Below are 15809 nucleotides of genomic sequence, written 5' to 3'. Positions count from 1 at the left end.
AGAGTAAGTCAGACATGTCATGGAAACCCTTCTTTTTTTGAGTCACAAGCCACTCCCACTCCTGCAACAGGTCCTGCAGCCTCTTCAACTCCCACAGCTGGCCCTGTGGCCACTCCAGCTCCTGCAAAAGACTGCAACTGGGCCAGAGAACAAATCCATGCTGGTATCTGTCACCCCTTCACACAAGATGAAAAAATACACGTGAAAGTCCGCTTGCTTAGTAAGGAAAGAAACTGCTAAAATGGGGAGAGAGGAAGAAGAGGACAAGGCAGACTACTCTGAAGCAGGGCCATTATGGGAACAGGAGTAGGAGATCATAAATGCAGCAGTAACCACACGATCACTATCCTTGGGTGAGCTGCAACATATGCAAAAAGATTTTAGCCGTTGTCTATGTGAGCACATTGTCACCTGGCTGCTCTAATTCTGGGATAATGAGGCCAGTAGCTTGGAATTAGAGGGCATGAAAGCCAAGCAGCTGGGATTCCTCTCTAGGGAAGGGGCAGTGACAAAGCTATTGGATAAAGGGCACAAACTCTTATAGCAACTCCTGTCAGGTGTGAAGGAAAAATACCCTTTCAAGGAAGATATTCTATGTCACCTAGACAAGTGGACTACCATGGAGAAATGTAACCAGTACCTGAGGGAATTCGCTATGCTGGAGGTGATTTATGACCTAGACAATGACCACATATCCAAAGATTCAGATGAAGCTAAACACATGCAACCCACGTGGCAGAAGTTTGTATGGCATGCACCATCACCATATATCAGTTCATGACCTGGAAAGATGAAGAGGAACCCACAGTGGATGGGTTGCCATCCACGCCCTAACACTGAAAATCCTCCTAGGATTCTACTTCACAGCCCTACAAGCAATAGAATACCACCAAGCCCCATTTTCAATCGCCGACGTCATCTACGGCTCCACTTTCTTCGTTGCCACCAGATTCCACGGGCTCCACGTAATCATTGGATCCACCTTCCTAACTGTCTGCCTCCTCCGATTAATCAAATTTCACTTCACATCAGACCACCACTTTGGATTTGAAGCCGCAACCTGATACTGACACTTCGTAGATGTTATCTGATTATTCCTCTACATAACCATCTACTGATGAGGATCTTGCTCTTCTAGTATATTAATTAGAATTGACTTCCAATCTCTAAAATCTGGTGAAAGCCCAGAGAAGATCAATGAACATATTCACATTCATATTCTCCCTATCACTAGCCTTAAGTGCCATCCTAACCGCACTAAACTTCTGACTCGCCCAAATAAGCCCTGACTCAGAGAAACTCTCACCATACGAATGCGGATTTGACCCCCTTGGATCCGCCCACCTACTATTCTCAATCCGGTTCTTCCTCAGTAGCCATCCTATTCCTCCTATTCGACCTAGAAACTGCCCTCCTACTTCCTCTACCATGAGCGATTCAACCACAGTCGCCCCTACTAACCCTCGCTTGAACCGCAGCTATCCTACTTCTCCTAACACTAGGACTAGCCTACGAATGAGCCCAAGGGGGCCTAGAATGGGTAGAATAACAGAAAGTTAGTCTAATCAGAAGACAGCTGGTTTCGGCCCAGCAGACTACAGCCAACCCTGTAACTTTCTTATGTCACCCCTACACCTGAGCTTTTACTCAACCTTCGTCCTTAGCAGACTGGGATTGGCCTTCCACCGAACCCACCTAGTATCCGCCCTACTATGCCTTGAAAGCATAATGCTTTCAATGTTCTTAGGCCTAACAATATGGCCCATCGAAAACCAAACCCCCTCATTTACCATAGTGCCAATCATTATGCTCACCTTCTCAGCATGTGAGGCAGGCACTGGCCTGGCTATTCTAGTAGCCTCCACACGCACCCACAGTTCCGACCACCTGCATAACCTAAACCTGCTACAATGCTAAAAATTATTCTACCAACAATCATACTCCTCCCAACAGCCCTACTATCCCCACCAAAATTCCTATGAACTAACACTACTATGTACAGTCTACTGATCGCCGCCCTTAGCCTCCAGTGACTAATCCCGACCTACTACCCCTACAAATTCCTGTCCAATTGAACAGGAATTGACCAAATCTCTTCCCCCCTCCTAGTACTATCCTGCTGACTACTCCCACTTATAATTATAGCAAGCCAAAACCACCTCCAACAAGAACACCTGTCACGAAAGCGAACTTTTATTTCAACCCTAATCATAGTCCAACCGTTTATCCTTCTGCACCACAGAACTAGCACTCTTTTACATTGCATTTGAGGCTACACTCTTCCCAACCCTGATCCTAATCACACGATGGGGAAGCCAACCTGAACGCCTCAGCGCCGGCACCTACCTACTATTTTACACGCTAGTAAGCTCACTACCCCTTCTAATCACAATCATATACCTATACGTAAAAATCGGCACCCTGCACCTACCAACCCTAGAACTAACCCACCCAACCCTGTCCACCTCATGAACAAGTATCTTATCAGGACTAGCACTACTCATAGCATTCATAGCAAAAGCCCCACTATATGGCCTACACCTTTTTCTACCAAAAGCCCATGTAGAAGCCCCCATCGCAGGTTCAATGCTCCCCGACGCCCTACTATTAAAACTAGGAGGCTATGGAATCATACGAGTTATGCTACTAATGGGGCCACTGTCCAACCTTCTCCACTACCCTTTCCTAACCCTGGCCCTAGGAGGTGCCTTAATACCATCTCAATCTGCCTTCGACAAACAGACCTGAAGTCACTGATCGCCTACTCATCCATCAGCCACATGGGACTGGTGATTGCCGCAGGAATAATCCAAACCCACTGATCATTCTCGGGAGCAATAATCCTAATAATCTCCCACGGGCTAACCTCCTCCATACTATTCTGCCTAGCCAACACAAAGTATGAATGCACACACAGCCGAATCCTACTACTTACACGAGGCCTCCAACCCCTACTACCACTCATAGCCACCTGATGACTACTAGCCAACTTAACAAATATGGCCCTCCCCCCGACAACAAACCTCATGGCAGAATTAACTATCATAATCACCCTATTCAACTGATCTGCCCTCACAATTATCCTGACAGGAATTGCCACCCTACTAACCGCATCATACACCCTATTCATGCTGCTGGTCACCCAACAAGGCTCAATCCCCTCCCATATCACATCCATCCAAAACTCAACCACACGAGAGCACCTACGCATAACACTCCACATTATCCCCATATTCCTCTTGATCCTCAAGCCCGAACTAATCTCTGGAGCCCCCTTATGCAAGCATAGTTTAAACCAAACATTAGATCGTGATCCTAAAAATAGAAGTTCAAATCTTCTTGCCTGCTGAGGGGAGGTTAAATCAGCAAGGACTGCTAATTCTTGCATCTGGGCTTTAAACCCCAGCCCCCTTACTTTTAAAGGATAACAGTAATCTGCTGGTCTTAGAAGCCATCTATCTTGGTGCAACTCCAAGTAAAAGTAGTGAATCCGACACTACTCATCAACTCCCTCACACTGCTCACACTAGCAACCCTCCTAACCCCGATCATCCTTCCACTTCTCTTTAAAAACTTTAAAAACACCCCTGTTACCATCACTCACACTGTAAAAGCCGCATTTCTAACAAGCCTAGCCCCAACAACTACATTCATTTACTCTGGGCTAGAATCCATTACCTGCCACTGAGAATGAAAATTCATCATAAACTTCAAAATTCCACTAAGCCTAAAAATGGATCAGTATTCAATAACATTCCTCCCCATCGTTCTGTTCATAACATGGTCTATCCTACAATTCGCCATGTGATACATAGCCTCCAACTCCAGCAATACAAAGTTTTTTTTTTTTTTTTTTTTTTTTTTTTTTCCTTACAGTCTGCATCTTGGCCATGGAGAAAGTTTCCCAAGAGGTCCACATACTCAAAGAGAATGTTGTAGAAAAACTGGGAGTTCTTCGGAACTCTTGGGAGTTCCAGCAGTTCAAAGTGATCGTGTCCTTCTCCCCACCTGTACAAATCAGAATCTTCGGTATTAGGAGGAAGTGTTGCTTTGCTCAAGAGAGACAATATAACGAGTACACACCACTTGTCACCCTGTGGTTTTATCTGTGTGACCACAGAGATGATATGAGGAAATGGGATGGAAAATATACCTCAACACTAGAGGCACAGATACATTAGTTACAAGGAAAAACAACAATAAAAGGGGGTTCTTCCATGAAAACCGTTGCTCCAGTTTCCAGTGGAAAGTCCCCCAGACACAGTAACAAATGCCATGACCGGGACTAGAGGACCTTGCCTCCAACCATGTGAAGGAACAAATAGGATTTGGTGTCCTGGCACATCAGACCCACAAAATTATAAAGCTCTAGTGGACACCAGTGCACAGTGTACCTTAATGCCATTGAGCTATAAAGGGACAGAACACATTTATATGTCTGGATTGACAGAGGGGTCCTAGCAGATAACTATATTGGAGGCCAAAGTGAACCTAACTGGGAATGAGTGGCAAAAGCACCTCACTGGGACTGGCCTAGAGAATCCATGCATCCTTGGCAGAGACTGTTTCAGGAGAGGACACTTCAAAGATCCAAAAGGGTACCAGTGGGCTTTTGGCATAGCTGCCTTGGAGACAGAGGACATTAAACATTTGTCTATCTTGTCTGGTATCTCACAGGACCCTTCCGTTGTAGGGTTGTTGAGGGCTGAAGAACAGCTGGTGCCCATCACTACCACAACAGTGCACCAGCAGCAATATTGCACTGAGATTCCCTGATTCCCCCCCATAATTTGATTCATCAGCTGGACAGACAATGAGTGATCAGCATGACTCACTCATGCTTTAATAGTCCCAAATGGCCAGTGAAAAAGTATAATAGAAAGTGGAGATACAGTGGACTATCATGGTCAGAATGAAGTCATGCCAGTGCTGAATGCTGCCATGCCAGACATTCTGGAACTTTGATATAAACTGGAGTCAAAGGCAGCCAAGTGGTATGCCACAATCAATATTGTTAATGTGTTTTTTTCAGTCCCTTTGTCAGCAGCATGTAGGCCACAGTTTACTTTCACGTGAAAGGGCATCCAGTACACCTGGAATCGACTGACCAAGGGGTGGAAACTCAGTCCTACCATTTGCAGTGGACAAATCCAGACTGCACTGGAACAGAGTGAAGCTCCTGCACTGGAACAGAGTGAAGCATCTGCAGTACACCAATGATATCATCATGTGGGGCAACAAAGCAGAAGTATTTGAGAAAGGGAAAAAAATAGTCCAAATCCTTCTGAAAGCCAGTTTTGCCATAAAACAAAGGTCAAAGGACTTGCACAGAAGATCCAGTTTTTAGGAATAAAATGGCAAGACAGATATTTTTGAGTGGACCTGTGTGGAGCCAGAAGTTGGACTCAATGATCCTTGTGGGCCACTTCCAACTTGGGATATTCTACGATTCTGTGATTCTATGATTCATATTGTCAGATCCAAATGGATGTGATCAAGAAAATAATAGCTATATCTCCGTCAACTAGCCAAAAGAAACCTAAGCTTTCTTAGGTATTGTGGGGTTCTGAAAAATGCATATGCCAAATTACAGTCTGATTGTAAGCCCTCTATATCATAGATAATCATTGAGCTGATAATCATAGATAATCAGCTGATAATGGTAGAATGGCTCACATTGGAAAGGACCTTTAAAGATCATCTACTTCCAATCCCCCTGCCATAGGAAAGGATGCCACTCACTACAGCAGGTTGCCCAGGGCCTCATCTAAGCTGGTCTTGAACACCTCCAGTGACGGGACATCCACAACTCTCTGGACAACCTGTTCCAGTGCCTCAGCACCCTCTGAGTGAAGAATTTCCTGCTAACCTCTAATCTAAATCTCCCCTCTTTTAGTTTAAAACCACTTCCCCTTGTCCTACCATCATCTGATTGAGCAAAGAGTCGCTCTCAATCTTTTTTATAAATCCCCTTTAAGTACTAAAAGGCTGCAATGAGGTCACGCCCTGAGCCTTCTCTTCTGTAGGCTGAACAGCCCCATTTCTCTCAACCTTTCTTCATAGGAGAGGTGCTCCAGCCCTCTGATCAACTTCGTAGCACTCCTCTGGATCAATTCTAACAGATAGAAAGACTTCTCCAGACCTGGATGCAGCACTCCAAGTGGGACATCACAAGGGCAGAGTAGAGGGTCACCTCCCTCAACCTGCTAGCCACACCTCTTTTGACACAGCCCAGGATTCAGTTGGCCCTCTGGGCTGCAAGCTGGCTCATGTAGAGCTTTTCATCCACCAAAGTCCCCAAGTCCTTCTCTGCAGGGCTGATCTCAATGAGTTCTTCTCTCAGTATGTACTCATGTCCAGAATTGCCCTTTGGCTAGGTGCAGCACCTTGCAATTAGACTTGTTGAACCTCATTAGGAACACGTGGGACCAATTTTCAAGCTTGTCCAGGTCAGGTGACCTGGAAGAACAATCTCAAATGTGCCCTGAGCAATTACAAGCCTTTGAACAAATGGGTGATAGTTCATGCAGTAGCAATTGGGCCAGTCAGGAAGGACAAGATGTAAAAAATATGCTTTACTATGCAGCCAGGAAGAATGGTTGTACCTGGAGCGTCTGGTAGAAAGCACCAGAGGAGACTCAACATTGACCCTTAGGATTTTAGTGTAAGGGATACAGAGGACATGACTTCAATGGAAAGAGCAATCTATGAAGGGGTTTCAGTTACATTAGAAGTGGTGGGTACTAAAGCACAGCTCCTCTTGGCACCCTGACTGCTGGTGTTGGGCTGGATGTTCAAAGGGATGGTTTCCCATACATTTCATGGAAATGATGCTACATGGAGTAAGTGGGTTGTACTGATCACACAACAGGCTTTAATAGGAAACCCCGGTTGGCCAGGAATCTTGGAAGTGATCATGGACATGTTTCAAGGTAAAGGGGACTTATCAGTCTCACATTTGCCTTTTTCAGAGCCCTGCTAAGGACTTTCACTGAGACAGTTTCACAATGTTGAACATATTAAATAAGGTGACCGATTATTCAGAAATTATTCAGAATTGCTGTTGATAAATACACTTACAGCAATAGTGCTAATATATGATAAAAGTGATAGCAAAATGCTATCCCAGTTATTCCTCACCAAAAGGTGAAGGAACAGAGCTTACCAAGAAGGTGTCCCTGTCTTGGTAGAGGAGGAATACAGCCCGTCAACTGCCTCTTCTAGGTTTCCAATTTCTTCTTTGTTCCACCACTCTTCTTTTTTTCTCACCTTTTTTTTTTTTTTTCCCTAACACTAACTTTCTTTACACTAACTACTAACACTCTCTTATATCCTAACCTTATTTGTTCACTCCTGGGTGTGATATTTAGCATGATTTGTGTGAAGAATCAAGTACTATAGTCATATATGTTTAACATGCACTCCATTATGCTCATTATCATTGTCAGAGGTATGAACATCAGTATTCTTTTTACACATAATAGAGCAAAAGTTTTCACTCTCAGTGTTGTGGCCTTCAGGATTCTGTTCTTTCATCAAAACAGAGCCATCCCACCAACACAAGACTCTCTCCTTCAGCAACCTCTCGAACTAAGCCTGTGGACCTCCATCCACAAAGTTTGTATAAGAAATAAACAGGAGCAAGTTGCTCAGCTCCCCTTTGCCCAAGGGCGGTGCTTATCAGTGACACTAACAAGTCTGACTGCTCTCCACAACAGGTCAGAAGGCAAAAATTTCAGGCAATTGTCAAAGAAGAATGTGATGCATGCTAAAGAGGACCCACTACATAATAAAGTAAGAGAAAATGAGGAGCAATACACCCAGCTCACAGATGGGCCCTGTCATACTGTGGGAAAGCATTGGAGTTGGAGGGCTGCTTTATGAAGTCCTACATGGCAAGTTGCAGAAATTGCTGAAGGAGAAGGTGAATCGAGCCAATTTGCAGAAGTTAAAGAGATCTAGCTGTCTTTAAATATTGCTGAAAGAAATAAATGGCCAGTGGTCTGTCTGTATACTGATAGTGGAAAAATGTCCTGTGTGGGTGGTTACAGCCGTGGAAGAAGAGCAATTGGCAATACAGAGGCAAACCTATCTGGGCTGCTGCACTGTGGCAAGATATTGCCATTCTTGTAGAGAACCTGGTTGTAAAAGCACACCACATAGGTGCTCACGTGCCCAAGAATGCCACTGAGGGACATCAAAACAACCAGCAGGTTTATCAGGCTTCTGAAATTGGAGTGGCTGAGGTGGATCTGGACTGGCAACATAAGGCTGAGTTATCAATAGCTCAGTGGGCCATGTGTGTCTTACACATCAAGGAAGAGATGCAACATATAGATGGGCTCGTGACTGAGGGGTGCACTTGACCACAGACTATTGAAAAGATTATCCATGATTGTGAAACATGTTCTGCAATCAATTAAGCAAAATGATTAAAGCCTCTCTGGGAAGGAGGACAATGGCTGAAACATCAATATGGGGAGGCCCAGTGGATTGATTGTGTCACAGTTCCACAAACCCACCTTGGTAAATGCCATGTGCTTACTATGGTGGAAAGAACCATTTGATGGCTGGAAACATATCCTCTGCCCTATACCACTGCCTGGAACACTATCCTGTTCCTTGAAAAGCAAGTCCTATGGCAACATGGCACCCCATGAAGAATTGAGTCAGACAAGGGGACTCATTTCCAAAACAACCTCATAGAACCTGGGCCCAAAAGCATGGTATTGAATAGGTTTATCCACATCCCTTATCATGCACCAGCCTCTGGAAAAAGTGAATGATACAATGGACTTTTTAAGACTACACAGAGAACAACAGATGCTGGGACTTTCAAACACTAGGATACACATTTAGCAAAAGCCACCTAGTTAGTTAGCACTAGGGGATCTTCTAACTGAGCTGGTACTGCCTAATCATAACTCTTACATCTGTAGAAGGGGGTAAGGTCTCTGTAATGCACATAAAGAACATTCTGGGGAAGACAGAATAGGTTATTCCTGCTTCAGACAAAGGAAAACCCCATGCATGGGAATCTTTTTTATCAAGAATCTGGGTTCACTTGGTGGGTAAATCAGAAGGATGGGGAAATCCAATATGTACTTCATGGGGATTTGTTTTGCAGGAATAATTGCACAAGATTTGAATTGTATTATTTTAATTGCTATATAATACTGTCATGACTGCTATGGTTGCTATATGTAATATCAATGGCATTACAGTAAGAATTATAGATTAATGAAAATTAAATTTTGACAGAACCATACAAGTGCAGCAGTGATGGAACCAGAACTGACTTCAGCATGAAACTGTCCAAAACCACTCACCATCTCTCCTGCCTTGAAGGACTTCTATGACAAATAGAGCTCAAAGTCATGGATTAAATGAACTCCTTGAATGTTTTAAAGAGATGGCACATAGACTAAGGGAATAGTATTTGTGTGTATATATCAAAAGACAACAAAGTTAGTGGTGATTAACTGGGATGTATTGGAAAGTGTGGGACCTGAACATGGTATAGATGATACAAAATAAAGGGTGGATATTGTCCTGATTTTGGCTGGGATATAATTAGTTTTCCTCTTGGTAGATGTTATGGTGCAGTGTTTTTGATTTAGGAAGAGAATAATGCTGATAACACACTGATGTTTTAGTTGTTACAGAGCAGTGCTTACCCTACACCAATGACTTTTTAACTTCTTACACTTTTCTGAGGGTGCACAAAAAGGTGGGAAAGGACAGAACCAAGACATCTGACCCAAACTGGTCAGACCAATATTCCATACCAGATGACACCATGCTGAACAACAAAATTGATTGGAGTTGGCTGGAGGATGCTGAAGGGAAGGCTGCTGCTTGGGGTCTGGCTAGGCATCGGTCAGCAGGTGGTGAGCAATTTCATTGTGCATGCTTTGTATGTTCTTTTATGATAATCATTATCATCATTATCACCGTCATCAAGTAAAACAGACAACATGTCACTGTGATTGGAATATCCTTTCGAATTTAGTTGCATTTTCCTAAATTACCATTCAAATTTCAGTGTGCAAGATGTCCCTCTCACCTTGTCTTAGAATTGATGCTACCACAGATTGCATCCATAGGTGATCTTGCATACAACTATGAGTTAGAGAAACATTATCTTGGGCTACACCAAGTGCATCTACAATCAGTTTGTTGTCCTTTATGTTATTTTTTTCCTATTGAGGTGATATATCTGATAAGAGCCATCGATTAGTTCTACAATGCTAATGGAGAAGACCACAGAGGATATTCTAATTCATTTAAATCACTTGTTGTTGTGTTTAGTTTATTTTTGAGTACTTCAGCATGTATACTATGTAAGACTCCCAATCCTGTTCCTGTGATACTAGTCACATCTCTCTATGTTTGTTTTAGAGAGGTGAGGGTTTGCCTATGTGTGGCAGAATTGGATTTACACAACTATAATATAGCAGCAATTAAGGATTTATTATGTACCTTTATAGTAAATATCAAGGTTATATTATATGATTTTAGCAACTCTTAAGCAGTATCTAGGTATATATGATCCAAGTATTAGTCAATTAACACAATAGTCTAGGAATGATCAAGGACTTTGCTAAAATAGAAATAGTGACTTGGTTGAAGATTTGTGAATGGCAAGGTTCATCCAAAACTTACTGCAGGGTCCTGGAAGGTTTCTGGATCCAGTCATGCACTTAAAAAACACTTCCTAGACTGAATTACCTACCCTATTTCCTTTTTGGTATTTGTCTGCAGACTAGCTTGTTCCTTGAGGATTTGGCCTTGAGATGCTCTTCCCCTTAGGGCATCCCAGCTCAGGGGGAGATCAGGGATGCAGGTCACTGGGTCCCTGGAGAGCTCAAAGAGTTCTTGTTTTGGATCACTATTTACAGGATTGAGAGACCATTGCCTTTTGATTTTCCAAAATTCAAGTCTTTTAACAGTTTGTTTAGAAATCAGATTGTGCAGTTCCCTTCCACTTAGCACTTAATTGTGTCCTTGTCCATTAGTCACAGAGAGTCAGGATATGATCACAGGGTAGGCCTGATGATCCAGTGCCTATATTACATAAACAACAGGTGTAAAGAGGAGAGAGGCTGTCAGCCTTCACCACACTCTGTTGATAATAGAGGTGACTTTTCCTTTGGTTATGGAGAAAAAAGAGATGTGACACCATATTTATTAGATAAAGTGATTGATTTGTAGTCAAGCTCAGATTCCTTCATTAATGCCTATATGAGATTTCATGGGAATGAACTCTGCCTGGATAACGAGCTGTCTGGTTCAAAGAGTGATCACATCAAGGCCAACTTTGGCTTAAAAGCCTGAGCAAGAGTTATGCCAAGTACGGGAGCAGAGCTTACCCACCACACTGTAAAGGAACTGAGCGTATCCACCACACTGCATATTATAATTACTATGCTATACTATACTATACTATACTATACTATACTATACTATACTATACTATACTATACTATACTATACTATACTATACTATACTAACCGTCCTTCATAGGATGCACTTAGAGAACAGATGGGTTTGATTGCAGAGATAATCTTTTGCATCAGTAAATTTACTCATTTAAGAGACCATGATGGGTGAAATAACACTAGTTGCTGGCTCGTATTCCTGACCACATACAGTCCAATTTCATAAATTTGTGGGGATAAGATTGTGTTTTGTTTTGTTTTGTTTTGTTTTGTTTTGTTTTGTTTTTTTAATTATTTTTACTTGGGGCAGAAGTTGTTGTACTAATCTTAGTAATGTCTATTTTAAATTTAAATGATAGTCCCGTGCTATGTTAAACCCAGAAGTAGACTAAATAAACAGGTTAAGGTATTAAGGTAAAATTGTACCAACAGTCCAATCTTTCAGAGGTGCAAAGTTTCATATATTTTGCTTTTGGGTTTGATGTAGTGTTGTACACAGAAATATGCCAAGAAGGCCAACGGCATCCTGGCTTGTATCAGGAACAGTGTGACCAGCAGGGCTAGGGAGGTGATCGTTCTCCTGTACTCAGCTCTGGTGAGGCCGCACCTCGAGTACTGTGTTCAGTTTTGGGCCCCTCGCTACAAGAAGGACATGGGGGTGCTTGAGCGGGTCCAGAGAAGGGCAACGAAGCTGGTGAGGGGCCTGGAGAACAAGTCCTACGAGGAGCGGCTGAGGGAGCTGGGATTGTTCAGCCTGGAGAAGAGGAGGCTCAGGGGCGACCTTATCGCTCTCTATGGGTACCTCAAGGGAGGCTGTAGCGAGGTGGGGGTTGGCCTGTTCTCCCACGTGCCTGGTGACAGGACGAGGGGGAATGGGCTTAAGTTGAGCCAGGGGAGTTTTAGGTTAGATGTTAGGAAGAACTTCTTCACTGAAAGGGTTGTGAGGCACTGGAACAGGCTTCCCAGGGAAGTGGTGGAGTCACCATCCCTGGAAGTCTTCAAAAGACGTTTAGATGTAGAGCTTAGGGAAATGGTTTAGTGGGGACTGTTAGCGTTAGGTCAGAGGTTGGACTCGATGATCTTGAGGTCTCTTCCAACCTAGAAAATTCTGTGATTCTGTATGAGATATGCCTTCTTATCAGTAGACCCATTCATCATCTGGAATCCTGGTTTAATTTATTTCCCTGCCATTTCCCAAAGTTTGGGAACTTTATTATCAGATTCATCTTTATCTAAGCTCCATTCATTTTCTAAGTATAATTCAGTTTCATGCATGACCACAGTAGAATGATTTAAATACTACTTACTCCTTACTACAGCATATGCCCATACTCCAAGCATACCTAATATGAGTTTGAGATCACAGCCATTCTAGGGTTCTTTGCCCACAGGTTGGGAAGAGTAGTATTGTTAATATTTGGAATAACACCATGAACACAGCATTTCTGTCCATCATCTTGTGGAATGCTGAAAAAAAGAAAAAAAAAAGAAAAAAAAAAAGATTTGTTTCAGTGGGGGAATTCCAAACATGTTACCCTAATAAAAAGAAGGAAAAATCCGTTGCACACTAATTCTGCACTTTGTACTACTGCTATTGGTAGCTTGGTAGCTTACCAAGCAAGTGGGCCACCAGGTTTAGTAGGGTCATATGTACAGTACTGTTGGATGGTATATTGGACATCACAGGATTCCTTGGCTGTAGTTTTGGTATATTATCTTTCCCCAATAGGTGGAGAGCTAAATTCCACTTTTAAAAAGAAAGCTCAGCCTACAGAGTAGGCTGTGTACCCTTAGGTACATATGTCATTGATGGAGTACTTTGAGACAGGTGTGGTTTGAAATTCCTTTTCAGTAAGCCATTAGCTCTTTTTGCCATCCCATTTGATTGAAGGTAGTATGATCTGTGGAATACCCAATTAATTCTTTCTTGTTTTGCCCAGTCTTGTACTTTCTTACAAGAGAAGTGTCACCCATTATTACTTTGGATAACATCAGGGGTGGGTAGGTAGATGAGAGAAACAGGACAATAACCTTCACATTGTATTTTGCACATCAGTTTTCTGCCACTTAATAAGCAAGCTGGAGACTACTTCCACTCCTTTAAGGATATATCAATATCCCACAGAGGATTTGAATGGTCCAATATAAAATATAACCAATTGGCCTGAGAAACCATAAAGTTTACCCTTCATTGATACATAGAGGTAGTGTTTTAGCAGGATGATCTGCTTATAATTTCAATATACAGTGGGAAAATTCTGTAATAATATTTTCACAAGTTTTTGTGTTTGTTTGTTTTCTTGTTTTGTTTTTCTGTTTATGGGGCAGCCCTTATTCTGTGCCTCAAAGTAAAGTGCTTCCTTACCAGTATGACCTAAGTTTTGATGTAACCATTCTCCCAACCAATACAACTCAGTATTTAGGGAGTCAGGCACTATCTGCCTGAGCATGGCCTTAGGCATAATGGCCAGTGTTTAAGCAAGACAATGGCCAGATAAAAGTGGGGTGAGAAGACACACTGTCATAGTGTTTAACTGTTTTGAAAATCTGAGTAACTACCTCTGCAATAATATTCAATTTCAAACGAATCTACTGCAATCTGGAATTTCGAGTTTTTAAATATTAGTAGGAGCATGCTTCTAGATACTGGTTGCCCTCTACAATCTTGATGGTCTGTGTGTGAAAGCAAACTCTACCCACCACTCACAGTCTTTATCCCAGTGGAAATTCTGACAGCAGTGTTCATGATCACATGTTTTCCTGATAACACATTGGTTGTGTACATACTTGGAATCCTGCCCTATAAACAAGGTTCTGCATAAGAGCCATCTGTCATTAGAAAACATGATGTATACAAACAAACTGGACAGCAAAACCAGAAACATTTATTTTCCTTCCTGTATGCCTGTGTGGTCCTCCTGTCTGCTTCTCACTGAAGGCCACCTGGATCTGCTTCACTTGCAAAACTGTCACGAGGACCTCCATAGCTGCTGGAGGAACATGGTGGCAAACAGTAAATATATGAAAAGTTATGGCTTTTTTTTTTTTCCCATGTGCAACAATTAGGGGGACATAATGCAAATCACTGACTGAATGTTATGTATAAGCTATGTGACAACATTATGCATGCTTTCCCAATAAATTAATATTTCAGTCTGAAATCCAGTCCCAAGAGTAGAGATCAACTGTCCACAGCAAACCTAGAAATGCAGTCATGTGTTAATATAGCCAAAAGCAGGATGCAAACAGAGCTCTGCAAGATTTTCAAAACCGGAGGACACATCTACAGGAAAAAAACATATAGGGGAAAATAGAGAGGATCAAAACTATACTTCCAGTGGATTGGCATATTGAAATCCAGTAGCCAGACTAGCAAACGTAGCAGTTTTGAGTCCAACAGGATAGTCATAGTTTCCATGGAGCCTTGACTAGCAAAACACTGGTATTCCATAAGGGTATCCAAAAAGAGAGCTTCACAGACAAACAACGTAAAACATGACATTTTACCTGGACCGAAGCTTTCAATAGTGCATTATAAAGTCATTTCAGTCATTACTGGAAAGTATAATTAAAAACAGATTTCTTTGTGACTTCCAAATATTATCTAGCTGACACGGGTTTAGGTTCTTTAGGTACTCCAAAAGATTCTGTCTGCTCCATGCATGGAAAGCCAAAGTTTTCTTTTTCTCCTGATATTATCTTATTCTGGATAGATTTTATTAAGTTATGCTATATTCCTTCTTCCAGTAAAATATATTCACCTTTTTATCATAATTACCATTTTGAGCTTCTCATTTTCTAGGTATCTGTAGTAAAATCTGGGACTGATAATTTGTTTTTCCTTAAAATGAATACAAATGTGTTAGTTATCATTTTAGCTCCTTTTGTCTGCCATTGAGTAAACATTCATGTGTTTCAGTGAATTAAAAAAAAAAAAAAAAAAAAAAAGATACCTGCATTGTCCCTCACAGTGAAAATGGTGAGGAAAATCTTAGAATTGTTATAGCAAGGAGAGTTGCTATTTCACCTGGAGACTTTGAAGTCAATTTTCAAAGGTTATTTCTTCTCGGATTTTAAAAGTTAGTGTCTTTAAACAAGAGGAAACCTCCAAACAAATCATACCTTTAGTTATCTAACAATACCTCAAAAAAAGGAAAGGAAAAAGTTAAAGGCATGCATGATCCATACTGACCTACCTGTTTCTCCCTCAAAATATTTTCTGGGTTTCAATATTCATTGAAACTATATTTTATTTATTTATTTTCTGAGAATTTAACTGATTCAGGAGATTCCAATGCTATTTTATAATTTTACAGACTTCAGAAATCTTAGACACTTTTCAGAAAAAGTGATGGTTCTTTACTTTT

General features: G+C 41.9%; 1 long non-coding RNA gene across 1 annotated transcript in view; it reads right to left on the bottom strand.

Moving 5' to 3' along the window:
* Positions 1-1016: 1016 nt before the first annotated feature.
* Positions 1017-15809, bottom strand: part of LOC311430311 — a 686976-nt gene continuing 672183 nt past the window's right edge. Inside the window, exon 2 of the long non-coding RNA XR_014688691.1 lies at positions 1017-1129. This is a non-coding gene — a long non-coding RNA (uncharacterized lncRNA). The remainder of the gene's footprint in view (positions 1130-15809) is intronic.

The sequence above is a fragment of the Aythya ferina genome (genome assembly GCF_964211825.1).
Source record: "Aythya ferina genome assembly, chromosome: 1".
Taxonomy (NCBI): Eukaryota; Metazoa; Chordata; class Aves; order Anseriformes; family Anatidae; genus Aythya; species Aythya ferina.
Note: the sequence above shows the minus strand (reverse complement) of the source record. Positions and strands in the feature narration are given on the sequence as shown.